Below are 25958 nucleotides of genomic sequence, written 5' to 3'. Positions count from 1 at the left end.
GTTCTGAACTTCACAATCCAGTTCTCCAGCTGAGTAATGTGGACAGCAATCCATATACTAGAGTAAAGTGTGAGAAAAAATGCATGTATTAGGGGTTCCAAGTATAGCTCTGGTGGCAGCGACCCAGCAGTGCTTTATTCGCTAAGCAGAATAAAAAAATTCATGTATTAGTGAAAATAACATGCAAAAATGGAATATATTTATAGAGGGGGGACATGTCAGACAAAATTGCATATAAAAGTGTATATTAGGAGAAATTCATACTAAAATGCTGATGACTTTTCATTCAGACTTGAATGCTAATTGCAGATAGTTGTAGAAATGTGTGCCCCACTTGTGGACATCTTGTTGACCACTGTGTGAAATATGTTATTCACATCTAAAACTTTGATCAATTCAGGATGTATTTCTGGTGATTGACCCTACCTTCCAAAGGTTCTTCTGCATGTGTTGGAAATGTAAAGAAACCAAGGGTACATTCTTTCACCTTTGGTGGCTGTGCCCAAAGATTAAGGCTTTCTGGGAAATGATATATAATGAAATGAAAAAGGTATTTAAATATACCTTCCTGAAGAAACCAGAGGCCTTTCTCCTGGGCATTGTCGGCCAATTGGTGCCAAAGAAGGACTTTTTTTATGTATGCTACAACAGCAGCAAGAATACTCATTGCAAAGTATTGGAAGACACAAGATTTACCCACCCGGGAAGAATGGCAGATGAAGGTGATAGAGTACATGGAATTGGCAGAAATGACTGGCAGAATCCGAGACCAGGGAGAAGAGTCGGTGAAAGAAGACTGAAAGAAATTTAAAGACTATTTACAGAAATATTGTAAAATTAATGAATGTTAGAAGGATGTTGGATAGAAACTAAGTGGTTTCCAGCTTTAATGCTTTAGGAGATACAAAAAAAGGTTTACAAATGGGTTAAAGCTTAATGGTAAGGATTTGCTGAACTAACAAATTGAAGTGGAATACAAAGAAGGGAGGTATGAGGAGGTCTGGGGAAATAAGCGAAAGGAAGATATGTTATGGAAAATTATTTGTTTTTTAACTGTTCTTATGTTGTATTTTGTATTTTGTTTCTTTTTATTTTTCATTTTCACTGTTATACTTTAAAAACTTTAATAAATATCTTTTTTGGGGGGAAACAAAGGTTCTTCTGCATGGAGGTTAAATTGTACCCTACTTTGAGTTTATGTGCTTATTGTGCATCTGCATGATCTCCTCAGAGTAGGAGCTGCAAAAGGCTGGTACAAGCTTGGCAGATGATTTGCACGTGTTTGTTCATGGCTGGAATTGACTTGAACTTTTAAAAGTGGTTTATGTAATGTATAGAACAATAACATCGCTCCTCACATATGCCCCAAGGACTGGGCATGCATCATTCAAATGTGACCTTTGCAAAAGTAAGTCTGGCAGCTGAGAAAACAAAAAAACAACATTTGGCCATTTGGGGAAAACAAACCAACCCTTGCTTCATGAACTACGGAACAATCAACCAATGGGGGAAAAATATTACTAAACAAATCCATCACTTTTAAAAATGGCATCGCAACCAATGCGACAACGAAGCCCAAGTGAGGAATGATCTGGCTGCACCGTTCCCAGTGCCACTCCCAGTGTCCCTGCCGTGACCAATACTGCTGCTGCTGGCACTTCCTGTTCCACAAGGGGCTTCCTGGGTGTCAGTATGGAGCATGGGCCAACAGCCAATCCTGTGGCAGAGCAATATGATGTCCAACATAGGAGGAAGGAAAGAGAGTGTCATACAGTCACTTACCCAATGTGTGGCCTTCCATGCTTAGCTCCTGTGCTACAGTTCCCAAGTGGCAGAGTGCCAAATAGTAAAGAAGGTGAGCCATTTTAAAGCACTTGGGAAGTTTGTTTTCTGCTGCTTGGGGGTGGGGGTGGGGTAGGACCCAAACTAACAGATTCAAATGACAAGAAAGGAGATTCTGACTAAATGTTAGGAATAACTTTCTGGCAGTAAGAGCTGTTTGATACGGAAGGCACTACCTCAGGAGGTTGGGTGGTCATCTGCCATGAACTCCATTTGAGATCCCTTCCAACTCTACAATTCTATGATTCTGTGAAAAGCAATCTTCCCCGGCTTTCTATAGGAGATTACAGTTACAGTTGGTGACCCAATTGTGGGTTATATCCAGTGGTGTATCGGGAGGGGCACAGGGACGGTTGCTCCAAGCTCAAAATTGTTAGGGGCACAAAATTTCGCCACCTGGTGCTGCCTCAATACATTGCTGGGCTCCACTGAAAATGGTTTCTCCATGCAATCCGGGAAGTGACCTCTCCAGACAATGGAACAACTCTTCTTTTCTTATCTCTGCAGCTACAATCTCCTGGGTGACATGGGGGCTGTTAGACAGTTGAATGTGTGTGTGTACTCTGTACATTTCCTTGACTCCCACTCCTCCCCCTCTGTGTGGGCCCAGGTAATTGCAACCCACACTATCCCTCATCGGGTTTGACCATCTCTTAGTGAAAACTTACTACAGTGGTACCTCTGGTTACATACGCTTCAGGTTACATACGCTTCAGGTTACAGACTCCGCTAACCCAGAAATAATACCTCGGGTTAAGAACTTTGCTTCAGGATGAGAACAGAAATTGTGCTCTGGCGGTGCGGTGGCAGCGGGAGGCCCCATTAGCTAAAGTGGTGCTTCAGGTTAAGAACAGTTTCAGGTTAAGAACGGACCTCCGGAATGAATTAAGTACTTAACCAGAGGTACCACAATACGGTTTTAATCAGTGGGAGGGCTACTGCTGAGTGAATAGGAAGGTGCTCCACGTCCACTCAGATCTTAATTAATGGATGAATGTTCCAATGACAGACAATTTTTGGTCTCATACTGAAATTTGCACCAAGGGCATAGCAGAAGTGTTGTGACATGGGACTTCTTATTCTCCGAGTTCATGCAGATTTCATGCAAATTATGTCAATTGTATACAAATAAAACAGAATGAGCTGCTGCTGCAGATCCCCTGAGCCCTAGCCCCCAAGCAACATGCATATGTGACATATAAACGTTCATTTTCTTACATTCGTTTAGAAGGGTGTCTTTGAAATGTGACTAATTGCATAGGTCCAGTACTTTTCTTCCTTTTAAAGTGGTAAAATTAATGGGCCTTCATTTTATACCCCCTTGCAGATGATCACCAGGCCATATAACCACAGCACGCAGCTTTTCACAATGCTGAATGTGCATCTAAGCTTCTGGTGAAAGGCATAAGCTGTGGTCCCATTTCTAAGGTTTCAGTGCACTAACACATTTCCAGGAAGGCAAACAATGAAGATTTACTCTGAAAAACTGTTAGAAAACTGAGAGCCAAGGTTCGCAGGGCACTAGGCGGAGACAAAAAACCTCTGTGGCAGCCCCAAAATGTAAAATGTTTTTGCGTGAAATTTGCCAGGCATTACAATAAACACTTGCAAGAGGAGAGAAAGAGATGGTTCCTGAAATTTTGAGGAAACTCTCAGGTTGTTCTCTCCAGCACCCACTATCAAAAATTCACCTGTCTTCAATGAAAGGAGGTTAAAGCTCATTTTGTTTTTTTCTTGAGTAGCAGTTTCCACAAAACAAGTTCACACTGCTACCAGATTGACCAGTTCTCTTTAAAGGAACACATTACATTAAGAGGACTGTGGTGATAACAACAACATATTCATATGCCGCCCATCTGACTGGGTTGACTCAGCTACTCTGGGCAGCTCCAAACAACAAAAATTAGTAAAAACACAATACAACATCACACACTAAGAATTTTCCTGAACAGGGCTGCCTTCTGATGTCTTTTAAAAATCACGTTGCTGTTTATCTGTTCCACAGGGTGTTCCACAGGGTGGGTACAACTACCAAAAAGGCTCTCTGCCTGGTTCCCTGCAATCTCACCCCTTGCAATGAGGGAACCACCAGAAGGCCCTCAGATTGCACAGAAATACTAATGGTGTACTTGCAGCCACAGACTAATGGAATGCATCAAATGTAGCCCACATGGATTTAACTGAGCACCACCGAGCATGATCTTATCCCGCGAAATAACCCCAGTGTTGCTAACTTAGTGGATGTAATTCACCGGCAAAAGAATAATGACTCTCTTACACAGAACTTGTAGCAACTATGAGTCAAACCTGATTGACCAAATCAGCTCCAACTTGAGCAGCTGGCACTTCAAGAATAGGAATGGGAAGAAATTTGATTCAGTTCACATTTAGAGGCAAACCTACCTAATTCATACTTTCTGAAACAATGCGTAAACTGAAACACAGTCGTCCTTGGAGATTCATACATCTCTGAATTTTGCAGTGTGGTTCTCCAGCCAAGAAATGTGTACAAAAATCCATTTACTATGGTAAAGTCTGCATAGAAATGCACATATTAGTGTTATGGGAAACTAGTTTGCAAAAATATGTATATCAGACAAGATAGCATACAAAAATATGTATATTAGGAAAGATTAATAGATTTTACCCAACAAACCAACAAACAAATCGCAAGCTGAGGTGGAAATGTAAAAGGAAACAAAATTGACAGATCGACTTACCCCTACTCAAAAAAAGAGTAGGAAAGCCCAACTCAAGCATATATCTTAAACTGTGGTACCCATTTTGCAGGCAAAGTCCACAATTTGTATACAGAGGCAACCAGGAAGATATAGCAACAGAGATTTGCTGTGGTCTAAACAACAGAGCCTAAGGCTTGCCAATTGGAAGGTCGGCAGTTCGAATCCCTGTGACGGGTGAGCTCCCGTTGCTTGGTCCCAGCTCCTGCCCACCTAGCAGTTCAAAAGCACATCAAAGTGCAAGTAGAAAAATAGGTATCACTCCGGTAGGAAGGTAAACGGCGTTTCCATGTGCTGCTCTGGTTCACCAGAAGCGGTTTAGTCATGCTGTCTATGGACAAACACCAGCTCCCTTGGTCTATAGAGCAAGATGAGTGCGCAACCCCAGAGTCGTCCGCAACTGTACGTAACGGTCAGGGGTACCTTTACCTTTAAATGTTTCATAGAGTCTTGTAAGATTGTGTCTTGGCAGGCGCATAGACAGTTTCATGACTGGCTTGGTCAAGGGGAAGGTGCTAGGCAGGACCAGGAAAAGGCACAGAGGATGAGCACACAGGTAAAACAGGGGAAGGAAAGTATGACCAGATCATAGGAACGTAACCTTTGTTACAGACTACCCAAAGGATGCTTAAAAATGGCACAGACAGTCATTGGTGTTTGGGGCAAGGGAAAGAAGACATTGTGGGTGGTATTCAACATGACTCCTACTCAGAGTAGACCTACTTCTGTCAACAGACATGACTATCTTAGGTTCATTAATTCCAATGAGTCTAATCTGTGTAGGATTAGTTAAATACATCCCTATGGGAGGAATCCAGTGTTGTGCTAAAAACAAACATCATGTCAGAGCAAGCATTCCTGCTTCCCTAATGCAGTAACCTTCCCTCTCCTCCCCCTGTTCAGTGGGTTCTCCCAACCCCCCCACAGCTGATTGGGGGGGGCACCAGGGGAGCCAAAGCAATGTTGTGCTAGTGGGAGCCCTTGTGTTTGCTCCTGCTGGCAGAACTATTTATGTGCACCTAGCCCCCTGTTTTTAAGGCTGTTTTCCTGCCCTCCCATTTTGAAAACTACCCTTTGTTCTGGTCACTGTCCCAAGCAATGATATAGTCAGTCACATTTTCCTGTAAATTCAGCAAACTTCACAGCTCATTTGCAAGTTATGATGCAATAAATATGAACTTTTCTAAATTTAAGTGGCTAGATAGCAAATCCTAAGATCTTTCAAGCAGCACTTGTAAGTCTATAGATTGGAGCAAATTAGCCTCGGGTTTTGCTAAGTATCTTCAATAATTCCTCAGCCAAATTATGCAGACAATAACTAGGGCAAGAAAAGAAGAATACCTAGATGAGAATAATGTTTTAACCTCTCAGAAAGGCAATATGAAGTGCCTTCAATTTTATTTATTTATTTTGCATTCAGGATTTTAGGAGTACAATTATGGATACAAAAGTTAGAGTATCTAGCTTGAGTCTTTTTTTTAAAAAAAAAAATCTTCACTTTAATTAGGAGTGAAGCTGAGGGAGCCACATGCTGATGAGTGGAAAATCAATTGTGTAAGGCATGTGTTCCATGAAGGAACTAATATCCAAGATGCTGTTATCTTAATACCTTTTGCAGGTTCTGCTGGGATGCTAGAGTGACTGGTACAAAGCAGACAGAGGGAACAACTTTGCAGCCACAGTTCTTTCCAGGGCAATATGGCAATGCTGATGAATGGCAGGCAAGGCAGGAGAGGGAGTGAAGCACGATACCTCAGAGCTGGTATCTACCAGGAAGGGATTGCTGGATTAGTTTCCTTGTGGTCGGTCTGTGCCGATTTCACATACAGTGATTCCTAAGTCTATCCCATTTCTACATCAATCTCTTAATTTTTATTTGGGGGAAATGTATGAAAGTTTTCATTATTAGTGAACATGTTTTCATAAAAAATGTGCATTTTACCCTAAAATACATATTTGCATGCATTTCAATCTAAAACACACATTTTAATATGCATTTTGGTACTTTTTAAAGCAAAAGAATGATATCACAAAATTCAGAGAAGCGCAAAAACCAAATGATAATTGCATTAAGATCAACGTAATAGTCAAGGGACTGTGAATCAGGTTGGTACACCTAAAAATATGGAGTGAACAAAATCTTCAGGCAACCCTACTACCAGAGGGATAAAGAGGGGGAATTATTATTTCATGGCCATATGCAAAAAGCAGTGGTAGGTACCTTTCTGATGAAGTCCTGCTTGCCCAGTTCCTTTTAAAAAAATAATCACTATCCTTACTAGTATGACTTTGGCAATCATTCACCTCAGACAAATGCTATGGTTTGAAAGATCACATGCATGAAGAAGTCTCTTTAAATGAACTTAGTATAATTGGACAATGGCTAGATTTCCAAGGGGAATTATACTCATTTTGAGGCATTTAAATTAAAAAGTCATGTGATCTGCCTGCCATTATATGTAATGATGCATTAGGGTTCTCTCACCTTAGGGATTTCTATCATACATAGCTATGATATATGCTGGGACATTTATACCACGGTGAAGAGACCTGCTTAGAAGAGATCAGTCCAATACTTTAGTCTCCTTCCTTACATGTTTAGGGTAAAAGATGTCAGGTACTTGCTGCTTCTTTTAAGATATATTTTAAAAGCTGTTATCTGTAGACATCAGAGAGGAAGCATAAACTCTCATGTGCCACTCGCACCTATGAATATTTACTCAGAAGTAAATCTGATTGAGTTCAAGTACATATGCAGATGATTAGACCCTTAGAAGATGGGGAGGACAATTATCTGTGGGGTTGGAGGGAGCAACATGGCAGATTAACCGCCACAGCCAAAGCCCAGTATGCTCACACTAGCCAGGGCAGCAGTTGGTGGTGACTTTATTTTAAGTATGTCTTTGTTCCAAAGCAGGGGTGGCACTCAAAATACTAAACCAAAATAAAATGGATTTCCAATCAACCTTACGACTAATAACCAGATAGTGAGACAGCACTAAAGTTCTTCCAGCAAAACACTGAGAGCGATCAATTTACTTGTATGGAAGTCTTCTATACATAATGCTTTGGGTACCCCGAGTAAATCAATTGCCTGAGTGGTAGGAACTTTCCTAGCACTAACTCTGTACTTACAAAGATGAATTACCCTTGTAAAGAGAGATCACTGCAGATTCCTTTTGTAACATTTTGTTTCTAAATATACATACAGTCATACCTTGGTTCCTGAACGAAATCCGTTCCGGAAGTCCGTTCGACTTCCAAAAACATTTGAAAACGAAGGTGCAGCTTCCGATTGGCTGCAGGAGCTTCCTGCACTCAGACAAAAGCCATGGAAGCTGCGTTGGACGTTTGGCTTCCAAAAAACGTTCGCAAACCGGAACACTCACTTTCGGGTTTGCGGTGTTCGGGAGCCAAAACGAATGACTTCTGAGGCGTTTGACAACCAAAGTACGACTGTACTCTGAGCATGAAAAAAGCAGGCAAGTAGTCTTCAAGATGGTGGTAGTCTTTAAAGCACTTTCAGTCGTCGTTGTCCCCTCCCCGAAAAAAGCAAAGTGCATGTTCGTGTAGCCTCACCCAGGTTCCTTCTTGAAAGGCAATGGCAAGAATTCAGTCTTCTGCCGCTTCTGCTGTCCAAGGAGCAAACCCTTTCAGCTGCCATTCAAGCAGATAGAAAGGGGTTCAGCATTTATTGTATCTGACTCTTTGTTTTAAAACATAAAGTTGTAAACTGCTATGGGAAGAGGGTTTTTTAAAAAAATAATAATTATTTGTCTAAATTTATTGAATAGCTCTTGTGGTGCAACTTCCTTTTACCACGGATGCCCCCCTCCCAGTTTCCATTTCAATGCTTTGATGACTTTGTTCAATTCCTATCTCCTTGCAAAATGAGAGATTTCCCTGGGTTGCTGGCAAATGTCTATGATTTTATTCCCCAATGATCTTGTTCTAATTTCCACCTGTAATTTGGCTCTGTTCTGCTCTCAGGTTCCGAGATGGTTTGCTTCTTCTTCTTTCTTCTTCTTCTTTTTTACACACGCTTGTATACACATGAAACAGAGAAATGTTGAATCCTCTGTGACTCTTTCAGCTTTCTTACTGTCTTCTTGTCTGATCACTGCTACATTTTCCAGTAGATACAAACAAAGAATTCCCACGGGGTTAAAAAATGTTCCAGCAATAACTACAGGAAGGTGACATGGAAGGTAAATTGCCATTCTGTGTTCAGTTCTTACACATTTCATACTTTTCAAGTAACGAGAGCTTGAATTAACATTGATGTTTTATGATTCCTGCTGCTTTCAATTATGTATATTGAAACTAAAACCTGACTCATCAGCAGGCATCATTATTATTGACACATTCATTAGAAAGAAGAACTCTCTGCATTTCCCTTTCAGAGCACAAATGCTTTTGCTCACATACAGTTTCTTCATAATTTCAGAGAAGGTAACTATGATGAAGAAGAAAATTCTTTTTTAAGGCCTTTGCACACATCTAGCCGAATAGGATCCTAGAGATATAGCAAAAACCGTGCAAGAGATGCACAAGGGCAATTCCAAGACCTGCAGGTCAACTTTCAACTTTGGGAGGGGGCAACCACCAGCTACCTCTTCAGTCACCACTAAGTAGAAATAGGTGAGGGATTTGGTTCAGTTTGCATTTAAAGGCAAACCTGCCAGATTCACACTTCCTGAAGCAATAGACATTTTGCAAAATTTGTTTTTTTCCAAATTTCACAATCCAGTTTTCCAACCAGTTTTATCCTTGCAGCAACCCTGTGAGCAGAGCTTTTTTTTTTTACCTGGAACTCACCAGAACTTAATTCCGGCACCTCTCATGTGGGCACCATTGCCATTCTAAAAGAACAAGGGAGGCGTTCTTGGTGAGTTCTGGCCCCTCTTTTTCTAGAAAAATAACACTGCCTGTGAGGTAGGTTAGGCTGAGAGATGGTGACTGGTCTAAGGTCATTCCAGTGAACTTCATGGCTAAGTGGGGATTTGAGTCTAGGTTTCCCTGGTCCTAGCCTAGCACTCTGACCAGCAGACCACACTACACACTATTGCCTGGCCTGGCCAGAATTTAGCTAGCATAGAAGCCTCAAACTGAGGAGGGTGGGATGCTAGGAAGTCTGCTGGTTCCCTGGTGACAATTTATCACTAGCATCTTCTAAAATCATTTTCATTGATTAACAGTATAAACTTATTTGCACAATAAAAGTGTGTTTATGTTTTTGAAATGTTAATCTGTTGCAAGTCTGATGACTCAGAGCAGGGAACATTGTGTAAAAAGGCATAAAAGCATTCAAAGTGTTAAGACCTGCCATTCAAATAAGTATTAAAGTCACCCGCATATAACTGATGACTGCAAAATAGTTGCCTTTATTGCAACGACGTGCATGGTTTCTGGAAATTATCCTGGCTCAGGCTTTGCTGGACATCTGGCTTTGCAAGCAAATGTTGGGGAAATGTTAAGACCCCACAACCTACAGCTTTGTCACATTTCCAAAATCGACAAACTTCAGTGCTGCAGCCTGTGACAAAGGAATCAGCAGCACTGTACCCACCCACCCAATTGTAAAATTTTAGTTTTACAAGTCAAACGATGTTTGTAGATTGGCCTGATTTCCCATTGCAAAGAATTTGGCTTGATCCTTAGCTGTTTCTACACAGACTCCTGCATTTGCTAACAGAACTCCTAACCTCTTTCCCCTCAAACTACGAAGCATCAGAGGGTGTGTTAGGAAAGTGAATAGCTATAGCTGCAGCATGGAAGCCAAGTGAGCTGAGTGTGTGTCTCTCTGTGTGAAAATGTGTGTGTGGGGGTGTGTGTGTTTGGCCCCACTGGTATGCACCCCCCAAACACTTCCCCCTGAAAAAAATGCAGCCCTTGGGGGAGAAAAGATTCCCCACCCCTTGTGAAACAGAGACAGCTGAAAACCACCCCCTCTGACTTGATGCTCCATCCCTGCCTAGCTACCATTTGGGAAAAATTCCTCTGTTGAATCTTCTTCCTTCATGTTTATCAACAACAACATGCTTTTGCTGGCGCTGTCTGTCTTGAGAACAAAGGCATGCAGAATGTTGTTTCTGGATTGGAATTTTGTACTCCTTGCTGTTACCCAAAACAATGGGTCCCTGCCAGGCTCTCTAGGCTCTTCCCAGGGATTCTGTAACAGGGCTTGAGTGATTTCTCAAGACCTAACCTCTTCCATTTTATAACCCACAGATTAAAGCATCAACTAGGCCAATGTGTCAAACAATTCTCGTGCCTCTTGCCACTAAATAGGGTTGCTGTCTACCTTTTCCTTTCACCGCCCGAAATATTTTTTTTAATTCTCTTGTTAACTTTATACACCATGTGAGATCATGCCACACCTCCCACCCTTTAGAACTAGAGGATGCCAACCATTCATCATAGGTAGCGATGGTTCATTTTTGTGATAGATGTGCCAAGTTAGACCATGTCCATATTGTGCAGTTCTGCCACCTCCTATTGGAGCTAAGTCTCCAGGATCTCAGGTGGAGAAGGGTTTTTTTCCACATCACAGCTGTTCCTCTTGAGTGCTCTCCCAAGGTGTTACCCTCTGTTGGAGAACAATACTGTGTGTTCCAGGGAGTCTGCCCTGCACCCCTTACCCAAATTTGCTGCTTTCAAGTGCAGCAGACGATGACTCCTTATTTCCAATGTTGAACTAAAATTCAATCACTAGTCTCATTAGTGTCTGTATGTGGAGAGTGGTACCTTGTCCTTTACTTCAGATGCTAAAAATACCTTGAGCTGGCTCTGGAGACCATCTTCTGAAGTACCCTGAAGTTTTAGATACTAACCTTCAGCCAGATATCCATCTGTGTTGAACAATACAGGGCTTTACATCCTTTTGATACATACTTTCTCTTCTTACATATCTTCACACTGTTCACAGATGATGTTCTTGGCAGATTAACGGAAGGCCTTTGAGATTCCTTCTCATCCACTTGTATGAAATATAACGACTATTTACTCTGTTCTTTACTTCTGTTACTCTTCAAGGACCTTCCATTGGCTATAATCAATGTTCTTATTAAACCTTTGTCCTTGTTACAGTCACTTAACCACAATAATTATCTCATTCTTTGCTAAGCAAAATGCAACTCAAGCATTTAACGAGGTCTTAGCCCTCCAGCAGATCTTCTCAAAGCCAGCCAGCCAGCTCAGGGTCAAAGACATAAAGCTAGTTTGTTAAATATTGCATTTGGGTACTGATCAAGTCTCGGTTTGCTTTATAAATTAGTGTTTGACCCAGCAGTGGAATCCAAAAGACTTCCGTATGTGTGGCCTAGGACTTCTCAGGCTCTCCTCTTGCCTTGCTTACTCCAATGCCCAACTATGTGCTCTGGCATTCTGCCTCTGTCCTATCTCTGCTTCCCAGCAAATCCACATCTGGTCATGTAATGCTGTCTGCAGGTCTTGCACCTGAGATGAATCCCTCTAGAAGCTCTTTTTTGCTACTTGGTAGGACAGGGATCCACGGAACTGTTCTCCGCCAGCCTTCAGGGCCAATTTTCTAAATCTTTGTTTCTGCCGAAAGAGGAGCCACAACTCAGTGGCAGAGCATGTTCCTTGCCTGCAGAAGGTCTCAGGCTCAATCCCTAGCACTTCCAGTTACAAAAAGGGTTGGGTAGGAAGTGATGAGAAATATGTCTTCCAGAGACCCTGGAGAGCTACTGCCAGTAATAAGAGTAGATAACACTAGATAGGTCTCAGGGGTGCTGCTTAGGAAGCCTTCAAAACACACCTTTCCCCATGGCTTAGCATTTTAGTGATCAAATTGGGATATGAGGGTTCAGGTGGAACCTAAGGTACCCTGGACCTAAGTTGTTTGGGGCTTTATAATTTAATACAAGCACCTAGAACCTATCTCAGTATCAGAGAGAAATGGTGGTGCCCCATCTTGTCCATCCACCACAGCAAAATGTTTAGGTGTAGCCTTGCCCCTTCCTCCCTTGTTTCCCTTCTGTTTCCCAACCATTTCACCTTCTGTTGCTTCCCCGATCTCCTGTCACTCACAATTTAGAGTGCAGGCTCCTCTGGGCAGAGGTTTGCCTGCTTTGCTTACATCAGGGATGGGGAACCTGTGACCCGCCAGATACTTACTGGACTACAACTTCTATGATTATGTTGGCTGGGGCTGATGGGAGCTGGAGTACGGGAATGTCTAGAGAGCCACATGTAAAGGGGAATGTACAGTGAGGGCACTGTATAAATATAAAAGTATTAATAGGGTGGGGAATCATCGTAGTTCAAAATAGCACTGTGTTGCTTTCCATTGAGAAATTGTGCAGTGGGGAGAAGTTTGAGGTTTAATGAGCCTCCCCCCCCCCACTTCTTCTTTCCTGCTTCTAATGCTATGACTGTACCAATTGTGAGTGATTTACAGTGGTAATGATCTCTCCAAATGCTAATGCCCAGAAGAATCAGTCTATAAAACAGTCAATAGAAAACCATTTAAAGTGGGGGTGGGGGACTGGATGAATTGCATGCTATCTTTTATCTAGGAAAAATAACCAACGTAAAGTATTGACTCACCTTGCAGACATTTTCTTACGTTATGGAGAAATAATACTATGTGGCATGCGATGCCAGTCTAAGTCTCTTCTCAGATATGCACGAGACACATTCAATGATTTCTTTCTTTATTTAAGCTCCCCACCCCCACCCAGCATTTCTGCCTACACACCTTATCTATACAATCATCACATCTTATACATGAAAATACAATCAAATCCTCATGAAAAATACAAACCAGTAAAATGTCACAAGTGAACTAAGCACACGGACAAGGTGATTAAGAGGCAGCAGATTGATAGAGAGCATTTGGAAAGGCTGGCAGACATGGGAAGACTTTACAAATCTTTTTGAAAAATGGTGAGAGGAGTCATCAGCAGCTGCGACTGGTGAGTCTGCTCCATGTTACTGGTGGGGACATGACCCAAAAGGCCTTGTCTGGATCCTGATCCTAACCTTTCTGGCACATGCGGATAACGGAGTGTGTGGGTCAGTGTGCATGCATTGCCTTTTCTGTGTGATCATTTCCAGCTGTGAAAATGTTTATGGTTGTCCAAATGGGAGAGGGTAGAACTTGGCCAGAGGTGGGGAATCTCCAGCCAATGAAGCTTCTCTGCCTGGCCCTTGAAACATTCTCTGGGCCACACTCTTCAATGGCCTTGCTCCTAACCCTCTTCAAATGATTTTGCCTTGATGGAATGTGTTCTTAGATTGAGATAATGCCTTTTGATTGCTTAGATGCAGACGTGTGTGCATGCAAAAACCTCTGGGTTTTTTTATTTCCTCAAAATAGCTGTGTTTAATTTAATTGTTAGATTACTTACAAATAGAATCAGAGTTTCACGGCACGAGTACCTCACTCATAATCAAACGAGTCTTATGAGGAGTGAAAACTTGTATTATGAACATCTCTAGTAGTAGTCTTATATTTTCAAGTAAAAATTATATTAAGTACCCCGGAGACCTTTGATCTTTGTTATTAAGTTGGCTGATGTTTATAGTTGGTGCAATATCAGAGTAGGCTTCTGATGTTAGGCTAGAGCAGGCATGGCCAAACCTGGTCCTCCAGATGTTTTGGGACTACAGTTCCCATCATCCCTGACCACTGGTTCTGTTAGCTAGGGATGATGGGAGTTGTAGTCCCAAAGCATCTGGAGGGCCAAGTATGGCCATGCCTGGGCTAGAGGGACAGAGCTGGTGTCAAGTGAGAGACCTTTTGCTAGTATTCGGAGAGACAAGGCAATCATGATGAATGTGTGGATTGTAGACACCTGTAGAGTTAAGACCTGTGGTAGGAAGATGTGGTGGGGACAGGTGAGTCTGTAGGAGTCAGGAATCCGGGGCCAGGAAACCAATGAAACAACACAGTAGAGGCAAACCAGGTATAGGATGCTAGAGATGAAGTCACAATGAGCCAGGTTCCTCATTGAATAAACCATTTCATAGAACCATAGAATTGTAGAGTTGGAAGGGACCCAAAGGGTCATCTGGTCCAACCCCTGCAATGCAGGAATCTCAGCTAAAGCATCCAGGACAGATGACCAACTTAAAAAACTCCAATGAAGGAGAGTCCACAACTTCCTGAGGGAGACCATTCCAACGTTGAAAAGAGGAGGAAAAGAGGAGTAAACAGTGGAGGAAAAGGAAGAGGACCCAAGTACAGGGGGGTCGGCTGTAAAGGGCACAAACACAGCGTACATGGGTGGATGGATTTTCATACAATGACTTGGAACTGACTTGGAAGTGAGTCAGTTATGTCCAGTCAGGAGGCTCATAGCTGCACCCAACAACGCAAGAAAAACAAGCCTTCTGTTGGTGAAGACTGAAGATCCTTATGGGCTCAACTTGGGAAGGTTTCAGGGCTGACTGTGCAGCTACAAGACATTCCCATGAGCTCATTGTTGGACAGCTCTGCCACCAAATAGGACAAGGTCAATGTAGTGGAAGACTACATTTATCTCTTAGGAAGCTACCTTATACCAGTTCAGATTAGTTGTCCAACTAGCCAAGTATCATCTACTCTTACTGTCAGCTGTTCTCTGGGATCTCAAGCAAAGATATGTTATACCTGGGACTTTCTGCATATGAAATACCAGTATGTGCTCTACCAATAAGGTATGTGGATATAAATAACCACTGTCCTGTCCTTATGCTTAGTCATACCTTTGATCCATCTCATCCTGTCTATATGAACTGGCAGCAGCTGCCTTTACCCTGCTATGCAATATCCCTTTAACTGGAGATATCAGGGCATGAACATTGCATATTCTATGTACAAGGCATATGCTGAACTATTCAGCCCATTGTAGCAGAATACTCTGCTTGCACCAGAGCACCAAAACCAAAGAGAAGGTATCAATTCTCCAATAGGACTAACTCCTTTTCAACAGAGATTAGCTGAATTGGTGTCAAGAATCTGATGCAAGATGCAAGCTTCATATTTTAATTTTTAAACCATTTCAGCTCCCCTGTAACTCTGGAGCAAATGGTTTGAGGATCACAGAGCTAGTTTGGCAAGCCAGCTGGCCAGCACTAAAGAAGTTAACATATTGAAATGGGGCAGAATATATATATATATATATATATATATATATATATATATATATATATATATATATATGCTTTCGTAGGTTTTCATATATAGTTTTCTATGGTAGGGTGAACTCCTGGCTTTGAGCCCTGTGCTGGCCATTTCTATCCACAAATCCATGAGTTTTCATGCCAGTTCTTGCATATAAGTCCCACTTAGTTTAATGAGTTGTAAAGGGAGCACAGGGCAAGGTTAGTAAGATGCCCCCTGCTCAATAAATAAAATAATAATAATAATAAAATCCACACATTTTTTTAAAAAAAATATTTCTTCTAAACAGTTCCCACTTAATCAGCAGAATGAACATAGCGACTACCTCAGGATTGGCACCCAAGTCCATTAATTTTAATGCTTGTCAGCTAAGGCTGAAACAATGCCATCAAGTATTTGGTGCTACACCAGCCAAAGGTTTGGATGCAAGCATAACTGGCAGGCCAGATGAAATGACTCAATCTCATAAAGTGAGGTCTGTGATCAACAGTGCCCTCAATCTTTTCTGCTGTCTACCGCTGATTTCCAGGATTGCATTAGCCCTTTATGTACCAGTTCGAAACATCCCAGCCTATTCTTGGCTCCTCTTCCTGTGTTTCTCCCATATGAGGGGCACCCTGGGCCACTTGGCTTCTCCCAGCTTCCCTCGTGTGGTGAGGAATATGTTCTGAAGCGGGAAGCATTTTCTACCATGGTTGCAGATAAAATTCATAGAGAATGCTGTGTAAAAGGGTAGAATAATATCCATTTTAGCATACTGTGCATGCAAAAATGTGCATTTTAGGCTGAAATGTGTACGAAAATAACGTCAATTTTCAGCTTCAAAAAAATGAAACACAACACATATTGATGTGGAAATGGGATTTGATGGATTTATGGATAAACACCTGTGAAACTGACACAATCTAGAAATAGACCGTCGCTAGGCCTGACAGTGGTGGAAAGCCCCAACCTTTATCCCTCGTGACCTCAGCAGAGGCAGTTTTTATCACTCCCAACTTGTTTGGACCATTTACTTTGTCCCATACAAGTTGATAGCTCTGAATGAGAAAGGGAGCAGCCTGCTCTTGGGGAACCCAGTAAGTGGGTAGAGGACACGGAAGACATGGGACAAACCCCCCAAAGACCATCGCTCCTTTTGGCTATCGTTTCCAATCAGGCAGAAGGAAGTCTCATCCTTTCATTGAATTAGATGAGTCCCTTAGTTCCAATATTATTAATTACACAAGTTACTGTATGCCATTTAGAGCAGCAGACTATTCTTCCTCGTTTCCTTTGAATTAACTCTTTCACTTGCTGTTGGTTAGGTTAATGGAATTGCCCTCAACTGGCAACTTCATTAATTCAAAAGAAAAGGGGGGAAATTATTATACAATAGCAGTGGCTTTGTTTTGGGAAGATAAATGCATGCCATATCTCCTAGAAAAAAAATCGCGGCAACAGCCTGTATAATTCACAAGTGCTCGGTTTCATGTAATGGGAAGAAAGCAAAGGGGTTAATTTTGTCCTCTAATCTATTGTTATAAGCCTAATTATTTTGCATGTCTTCATTTCATTAATGAATTGCTGCATTTTGCCTCCATCTCCTTCCCCATTGCTTTCGCTGAAACCTCCTGGTGGGAAGGGACAGATTAATTTTGTTGTGCCTTAATGAAACTGTATGCTACATTAGATTTAACCATTTGGTATGTGCTGCCAATATCACTATTACGTGGAATGAATTATTTTTTTTGTCGCAACTCCCAAACTCACGCAGACTTTCAGTGTTCCTCTCTAGATGTTACGATGAGACAGCTGGCAGGCCAGCCAAGTTCAGTGACCATCTTGAACTTCTACAATGCTCAATAGCTTCAGGACATTGTCACCTGAGCTGAGTCTCAGAAGAAACTTTTGACCAACACAGAGATCACAGGGATATTTAAATAGAAGAAAGAAAAGGAATACCTGTATTGTTGGCTGCCACAGCAGCAACACATAATACTTGCAGGTACAACTCATAAGCATTTGCCACCAAAAAGCCTAGCAAGTCATGGAAATGCACCAGTTCTCAAGCTTTTGTTTTCAGATTTACTAAGCATGTCAGTATCTGACCCTCTTCTAGCATGAAATGCGTTGGCTGCTAGGCATACAAATGGCCTGAGTTGAGAGTCAGTATTGGAGGGATGGTCAATGGGTGGAAATTAACTATGCCAGCTCCATGGCCAGTGAACCTGAAGGCTCCTCTTGAGGGGTGGTGTTGATGGCCAGAGGGCTGAGGACCATAACCCATCTCCAAGATGCTCCTGCAACGCTCCATTTCAGCACTGCAACAGCAGAAACCTGCCAGTGGGACATCTATCTTCAGAGATACATGGGCATGCCAAAAAGCCTCTGGTGGTGTGGGTGCCATCCCAGCAATTTGCCTCCCTGTCCACTAGTGGAGTTGCACCTATACCCCTTCTTAAGGCCCTCCAGTCTGCCAAGTGTGAGATGCAGGATTGTACCCTTAATTTATTAGTACGGCATTTATTTTTTTTAAAAAAAGTTTCCAGTCCATATCATTGCAGATGGTATTTTGCACATTTCACCCTTTAAACACATGATCTAGAAATAGCTCGGGTTGACTGTAGCAGAACAAGTTCGCAGATAAATTGCTCTTTCCATGAATTGAATGTATCCAACACACATTTAAAGAACACATGCAAATCGGCGGTTGCATTTCAACTTGGGATGCTCTCATTTTATGATGAGCTAACCTTGATCTAAACCACGTTGGCTGAACCAGATCCTGGAATGGTCTCATTGATTTCGAACAACCTCAGAACTTTGCAGGTAAAGCTTGCTTTGAGTATGGTACGTGTAGCAAAAACGCAAAGGCCACCATGAGAGATTATACTTTTAAAACTGATAATTTGGGAGACAATTGCAACACATGGCCTAATTGGGGATATATATTTTTTCCTCCTTTCTAGGTAGATGTGGTAGAGCCTTGCAGATGTCATCCATCACCTCTGAACATGTGTGTGAGAGGCAGCCTTTTAAATCTCTTCCTGTACTCAGCTCCCAAGAGCCCAGGCCTTGAGATCTGTATAAGGGACCAATATTATTCTCACTGAAGTAATGCAGCGGCGCAGGATGTTGCCAGTCCCCAAACCCGTCTGCAGTTGGAGCTTCAGCTACAGGCACCAGTGTGTTTAATAAGCTGAGTGAGATTCTCCATCAGAACTTGACACGATGGCAAAATAAAGCTTAGCGCAAGCTGATTCTCTGATCCCATTATTGATAAGCGCTTAAAGCTTGTCAATGAAAATTAGGACTGGCTAATCCCAAACATTTTTCACTGGCAATTTTTAATTACAGGGAGCAGAAAGCAAAGGATATGTTTGTGTGGCTGCGGTGGGGGTGGGGCGGAGGGGGGAAGCGGTGGTGCTGCATATTAAACTAAATTTGCAGTGATATAGTTTTGTTTTCTCAAGTGTCCTTGGAAAATGCAAACGAGACATCCAGGCAACGCCACAGCAGTTCAAACATTTTCCTTCGCTGGCGAGACTTCCCGCAAAGAAATCTTTCTTTGTTTGCCAGCAGACAATATTAATGACAATGACTGGACCTGAAAGGAATTAGCACACAAGAACTGCATTATAGGAACATTAAGGGGTGCATTTGCTTGGTCTGATTTATTTCAAAACCACAAGCGCGAGGAAATGCAGTGTCCCAGATGAAATTCTGGGCCAGCACTCTCCATTTTGCATGCTTAGGGACTGTGCGCTTAGCATATATGTGATATATTGTCAAATTGCACCATCTTTCCTAGCGGTGCCTTAACACTTTGCAGAAGGCAAGCGGCAAAGCTTCGTAGCAATGCGCCTGATACAACAGAGATGCAAAATCTTGTTCCTTCTCATGTTTGACCTTTGACAAGGATAATCAGTTTTTAAAACAGGTATGTGAGCTTCCATATAAGAGACATTCTAGGACACCCCCCCCCAATTAAAATCATCTGCTTTATAGCTAGAATAATGCACCCCCAGTACGTGGCTTGAATTTCTTTGACAGATTTCTGACCTCACTTGGAATGGCAAAAAAATATATCAGTCATGCATTACAGAAGGGGTTCTCTCTGAACGGCATGGCAAATCCAGCTGCATTTTCTTTTAGGATGTGTCCTTCCTCTCAATGCCTTCTGCTACTACCCTTGTCCACGATCCACTTACGCCTATAATCTGCTCTTTGCTGCTCTTCCTTTCTACTTCATTGCTCCACTCCTGTCAATTTAGAAAGCCTCAGCTAAACTCAGCTGTCACTCCTGACACCATGACCATGTCACTCCTCTCTTTACAGGCTTACAGTGGCATATTAATGCCAAAATTTACATTTACCTGAAAACTTCGGAAGCATCTTTCCACAGTTAGATACACACACACACACACACACACACACACACACACACACACACTTACACTTTGCGATGTTTCTGCAACTGCATCTCATTCCCAGTATATTAAGGGCTGGCTCATACAACTGACAGGCCTCCCCACTACAGTAATTGCCTCCAGATGTCTGGTGTGTGTGTGTGTGTGTGTGTGTGTGTGTGTGTGTGTGTGTGTGTATTGCTCTGTGGCTTGCAATCTGGGCAAAACTGCATGCAGTTTCAGATTGTAGGAACCAGAGCTCCTCTCTCTGTGTGTGTATAATGTCCAAATATTCCCCCTATACACATATATGGAAATGCAGCTTGAAACAGGAGCATAAAACTGGAGGGGGAGGTTAATCAGTTGTCAGGATTGTGTTAACCAAATAGGTACCCCTGGCCAAAGAACTCTAGCATTAGATGCTGATTAGGTATGTAACCCGCAGTCACCTACAGATATGCAAAATTAAATAAATCCCAAGCCTGTGCAATAGGTACCATTGAAAGGTATGCTGATGTAATGCACACCTGATGACCTCCTGTTGGGAAGCTCTTAAAGAGACCACAAGCACCATGTGAGTGCTTTGGTGTGTTATCTTTTGAGTCCTTTCGTCTGTCTGTCTGTTTGGATATTTTAAATGACGGACTGCCTTGACTGTGTCGGCAGAAAGGCAGTAAATAAATGTTTCCTCCCATTGCTAAAATGTTGAGTGGGGCTTTGAAACCTTTCATCTGGCAGGGCAACAGAGTGATGTGCCAGAACTTGGGAGACTCAGGTTCAAATCCCAAATGAAGCTCACCAGGGTGATATTGGGCCAGTCACCATCTCTTGACCTACCTCACAGGGATCATATGGATATTTTATTCATATGAATCCTAGTCCCTCTGTCTACAACATGCAGCAATCCCAGACCAGATAAAAAGCCACCATTCCTATAGGAGGTCTAGAATTTACCCAGCTGAACTGATGTTGTATTTACGTGTGTCTCTGTATTTATTTCGATGCCACTTAGTGTCAAGATAGGCTTCGAAGCGGTTTGCAAAATATAAAAAACAGTTACAAAAATATTAAAATATCAACATCCATAATTAAAATACAGGGTAAAACAGTCCCGTTCAATCATTAAAACAGAAAATTCATAATTAAGATGCACAATAAAACAACCCCATTAAAAATGCCCAACAATTTAGACGCTGTTCCACTGTCATACAGCTCTTACCATCAGAAAGTTCTTCCTGATGTTTAGCTGAAATCACATTTCTTGTAATTTGAAGCCATTGGTTCAGATCCTACCCTCAAGAGCAGGAGAAAGGTTGATGCGTCTTCCATGTGACAGCCCTTGAGATATTTGAGGATGTCTATCATATCTCCTCTCAGTCTCCTCTTATCCAGGCTAAACATTCCCAACTCCCTTATAAGGCTTGGTTTCCAGACCCTTGATCATCTTGGTCACTCTCCTCTGCACATGTTCCGGCTTGTCAATATCCTTCTTAAATTGTGATGCCCAGAACTGGACAACAGAATTCCAGTGGGGTCTGACCAAGACAGAATAGAATGCTACTATGGCTTCCCATGATCAGGACCCCATACTTCTGTTGATGCAGCCTAGTTAGCATTTCCATTTTTTGTTTTGCTGCTGCATCACACTATTGACTCATGTTAAGCTGGTGGTCTACTAAGACTCTTAGATCCTTTTGACATTGGCAAGCCAGGTGTCCCTCATCTTATAGTTGTGCAGCTGGCTATTCCTGCCTGTGTGTAGAACCTTACATATTGTCCTGGGATGGGGAAGCCAAACATAGTTTTAAGACAAAATATGAGGACTTTACTAGGCCTGGCTAAGCCTGGCTGTGAAAGCCTCTAAGCAATGAGCTGAACCTCTCTGTTCTGTGTTTTGTTTTTGTGTTCATTTTTATACAATGTTCATTACTTAATAATAATGATTTTTTTTAAAAAAGCAACAACCACCAGGTAAGACTATATACAGGGTGGTTGTTGTGGCACACTAGAACTCAGCTAAAAACAGGGAAGCACCAATAGCAGGCAAATGGCAGATTGGTTTGGGTTCCTAGTTCATGGCCACATCTGTTGCTCCACCCAGTCCTGGCTTTGCCCCACCCAGTTTTTGCACCTTGTCCCTCCCACCCTGGCATGAGGCTCTGAAAAAGTTGAGTTGTAAAGGAGTTGGTTTCTTGAGCTGGAAGAATACTTCTTTGATCATGTCCTGGTGGATGCTGTTTGATCAACAGGTACAAAATTAATACACACAGCCTTCAGTGATTTTAGCACCTCCCATCAGACTCTCACCAGCCAGGATGGCCACAAATCCCTCAAAGACATATTCCGGTCTATAATAGCCAGTGTTTATGGAAACTATCAAATATCATGATTGGCAGCAAATAACCACACACACACTGGTTTTGATGGTTTATTGGCAAAAAATGTATGAATTAATGATGCAGCTCCATCTAAGGCAGAAAAACTTGAGCAAATCTACTGAAGCTCCCTGTATCTCTGAGGGATGAATCTGACTCCTTCCATTTCCTCCTCCTGTCTATTGGGAATTCATTAGTGGGGCCAGAGGAATCCAGTGATTTCACCAATTATTTTGTTTTACCAAGCTGCAGCTCCGTGACTTTTAAATACACACACACACACCAATTCATATGCGGTAATGACCAACTCAGGTGGCAAGCTTGCATTTAAAGAAATATATTTATCACAAGATAAGGGAATTCATCACTTTACAATTCATGCGCTTCCTCACAGGGCAAATAAATTTCTACCTGCCCCCAGTCAAGGGTTTCCTGCCACGCAGTGCACAGCAAAAAGACACATATATGCATTTGCCCTTGTAACAGACCAAAGCCCTCTGCCTCCTTCTCTCCAGAATCCCCCATTTCTGTACAAAGATTCTTTTCATCCACGATCCTCACAGCAAGCCAACATGCGGGCAGTGAGTTGAGTTGTTTTTAAACTGAATGCACAAAGGTATGCTTCCTCCTGTCTGGCAAGGAGGGAAGGAGACATTTCTGCAAATACACCTTTTAAGGTTATTTCCATGACCTCGACACTAAGTATCACCATCCGTGAGTACATCCTAAACCTCAGAAAGGCAGACACCTTTCTGATGGGATGTCAACCTTTCCCGTATGCCAGCTCCCCTCAGGCAAAACAGCAAAAAGGCTAGTTTTTGAACACGCTTTTGCCTTCACCTTTGTTCACCTGGGAGATCTTTGCCACTTTATAGGGATAAAGCAGGTCTGGTGCTGAGGGCACATCATATTCTGCCTGAAAGTTACTCAGTCTTCTTTAAGATGCTACGCTAGTCTAAGATTAGCCAGAAACTAAAATCTGCTGTTTTTCTCTGTTCACTTGTCTGAAGCCTTAATAATAAAATACTTTAAATCAGAAGCCTAAAGTTAACTGATTAGTTGTGGGAGGCATACAAACACATACTGGGAAATTTAAGTTTGCACAATTATTTGCGCAGTTAAAGTGTTCCGTCACCCAGGGCAACAGATCCAATTTAAAAAAGAAGCAGACTTTTTGCTGCTAGGAAAGTGATGGGGGAAGGCATTGGAAAGTGTGGAATGAATGAATAACAGGACGGCATGTAAACACTCTGCCAGCGAATCAGGATGAATGTTCATTGGCATACAGCATATGTGGTGGGAAAAGTGGAGGAAGGAGACCCTGTCAGTACCAGGGAAGGCCTATGTGGACACGCATGTGCTCATCAAGGTGCAACATTGGCAATCCCTGATCTAATGAATGCTAAGGGGGTTTCCTCATTTCATTACTGCATTAATTTTTGTTCTTAAAAAAATAATTAATTAATAGTTCATTAAAAATCACATGTATCTTCACTATTCACTTTTATTTGTTCTCTTACTCACATCAACTCTTTGTATCAGTGGCATCAGTGGGAGACAGGGATATAAGAAGGCAACAATTTCTGTTCCAACCCATGTTCATCGCATGCAGCACCGTTTGCTTTCAGCTGCAGTTCGGCTTCTGGCAAAATCTATACTGTTCGTTTCGCTGTCCTCTGTGGCAAAATTTCTACATAATTAATCACACGATTAATTAATTTATTACTGTGTTAACACACACCATTCATTTCAATGCAAAGGGAACAATACAAATGGTGTGGGAAGCAATCAATTAAGTATCGTTCGTAGACTGAAAACAACAGGCTTGATTTCCATTGTGGACATGAGATGCATAAGCGGACATCGTTAGTTTCTCTGGCATCTGTAGTGGCTGAAGAGCTGGTTTCAGTTGCTGCTTCTAGGCAGCCACAATTTTATTTTCCCAGAAGCCCCCTGATGAGGTGGACTGAGGCAGCTGCCTCAGGTGGTAGAATCTCCTGACCTGTCCCTGCCAAAGAAGAAAAGAGAAGCAGCTTCTGGCAAGATCTTGCAGGGGGATGGCAGTAGTAGGGGAGACACCTTCAGGTTTCACTTCAGATGGCAAAATGGGACAAGCCACCCCTGCTGAACACATGTCGGCTGGGACTGCCACCCTATGCAAAGGTTCGTTCTATGTATTTGGGTTGTCTGAAGAGGCAAGTGACTTAAAACCTTCACACATGCCACAGCATCACAAAAAGTGAAATGTGGCTTCTCTACATAGCCAGTGGTGTTGTGATTTGGGCATGGTGCTTTCACGCTCGCAGGTCTTTGAAAATAATGGACATGTTGACTCCCATTACAAATAATAATGCAACAAACTCCACATATTGGCTGGCTATGAATAATTATGAAGCAAGCTGATTTCTGTATAAAAAGTGTTTTATGTTTTACAGGCTGTAATGCGAAGCAGCTGCATAGTCAATTAAATAGTATTCACTGAAGTCAGCAATTAAAGAATATGCATGAGAATTGGGTTGAAAATGCACATCAGGCAAAACACTTGAGGTGGAGGGGAAGGAAAGCATTGATTTAGCAAGGGCTCCTGTCAGATGAATTGTATTAGGACCAGTTTAGCCTTCACCTGTCATTGACCCAGCACTCTTACAATATACATTCACTGCTATCAAAGATTCTACAATAAAAGAGGATTCTGCAGTAATTCCAGGGAAAGAAGCCTTGTCAAGAATATCCAGCAACCCTCTCAGTTAGCAATGCTGCAATTTCACTGAATCAAACCTCATTCTATGCTCAGGAGATGAGCTGTTGAATTAAATAATTTTCACAAAATTAATTTCTAGAAATAGAAAAGACAGAAGTGAAGCAGGGAGGGATTGATTTTTCTCCCAGTTTGATTTTGGGGTCAAAATTAGTGCTTTTGGAGAGAGAACATGTTTCTGGGAAAGCTCTTCTATTGTGAGACTATTCAGCTTTTTAAAATCCTGCTTGCTGCCATTGCTTCCTGCTTTCATACCATTTCTTGCTGGTGACTACTTTGTTCTTCCCAGATTTGTCAGGAATCACATAATGGATGGAATGCAGTACGGTGACTCTATATAGCCACACTTGGCTATGTGCTTTATTTCAGTGCAATCGCGAACACGGGCAATGCTTCCAGGATTAGTCTTCCAGAATTAGTCACATGGGAAATCCTAGCATATCAGGAATTACACAATGAATGGGATGGTCTTAAAACACAATGCCACTAATATATTGCAATGATAAGGCAAGGAGTAGACATTCATTTGAACGAATGGGTAAATATGTTGTAGTTTTCAGAAAATAAAAAAGGGAGACTGGTCAAATGAAGAATGGAGGAAGAGAAAGACAATCACCGAATCAGTGTTTGATTCACTGAGTAGGACGTCTGCCCCTGAAATTCCAGAAGTGAGAGGAAACCATTGTCATCCTGCCCTTGAAAAGGGGCCCACAACTACTGGCT

This window comes from Podarcis liolepis (genome assembly GCF_965112155.1).
Source record: "Podarcis liolepis genome assembly, chromosome: 11".
NCBI classification, from domain to species: Eukaryota; Metazoa; Chordata; class Lepidosauria; order Squamata; family Lacertidae; genus Podarcis; species Podarcis liolepis.
This window is presented reverse-complemented; position numbering follows the sequence as displayed.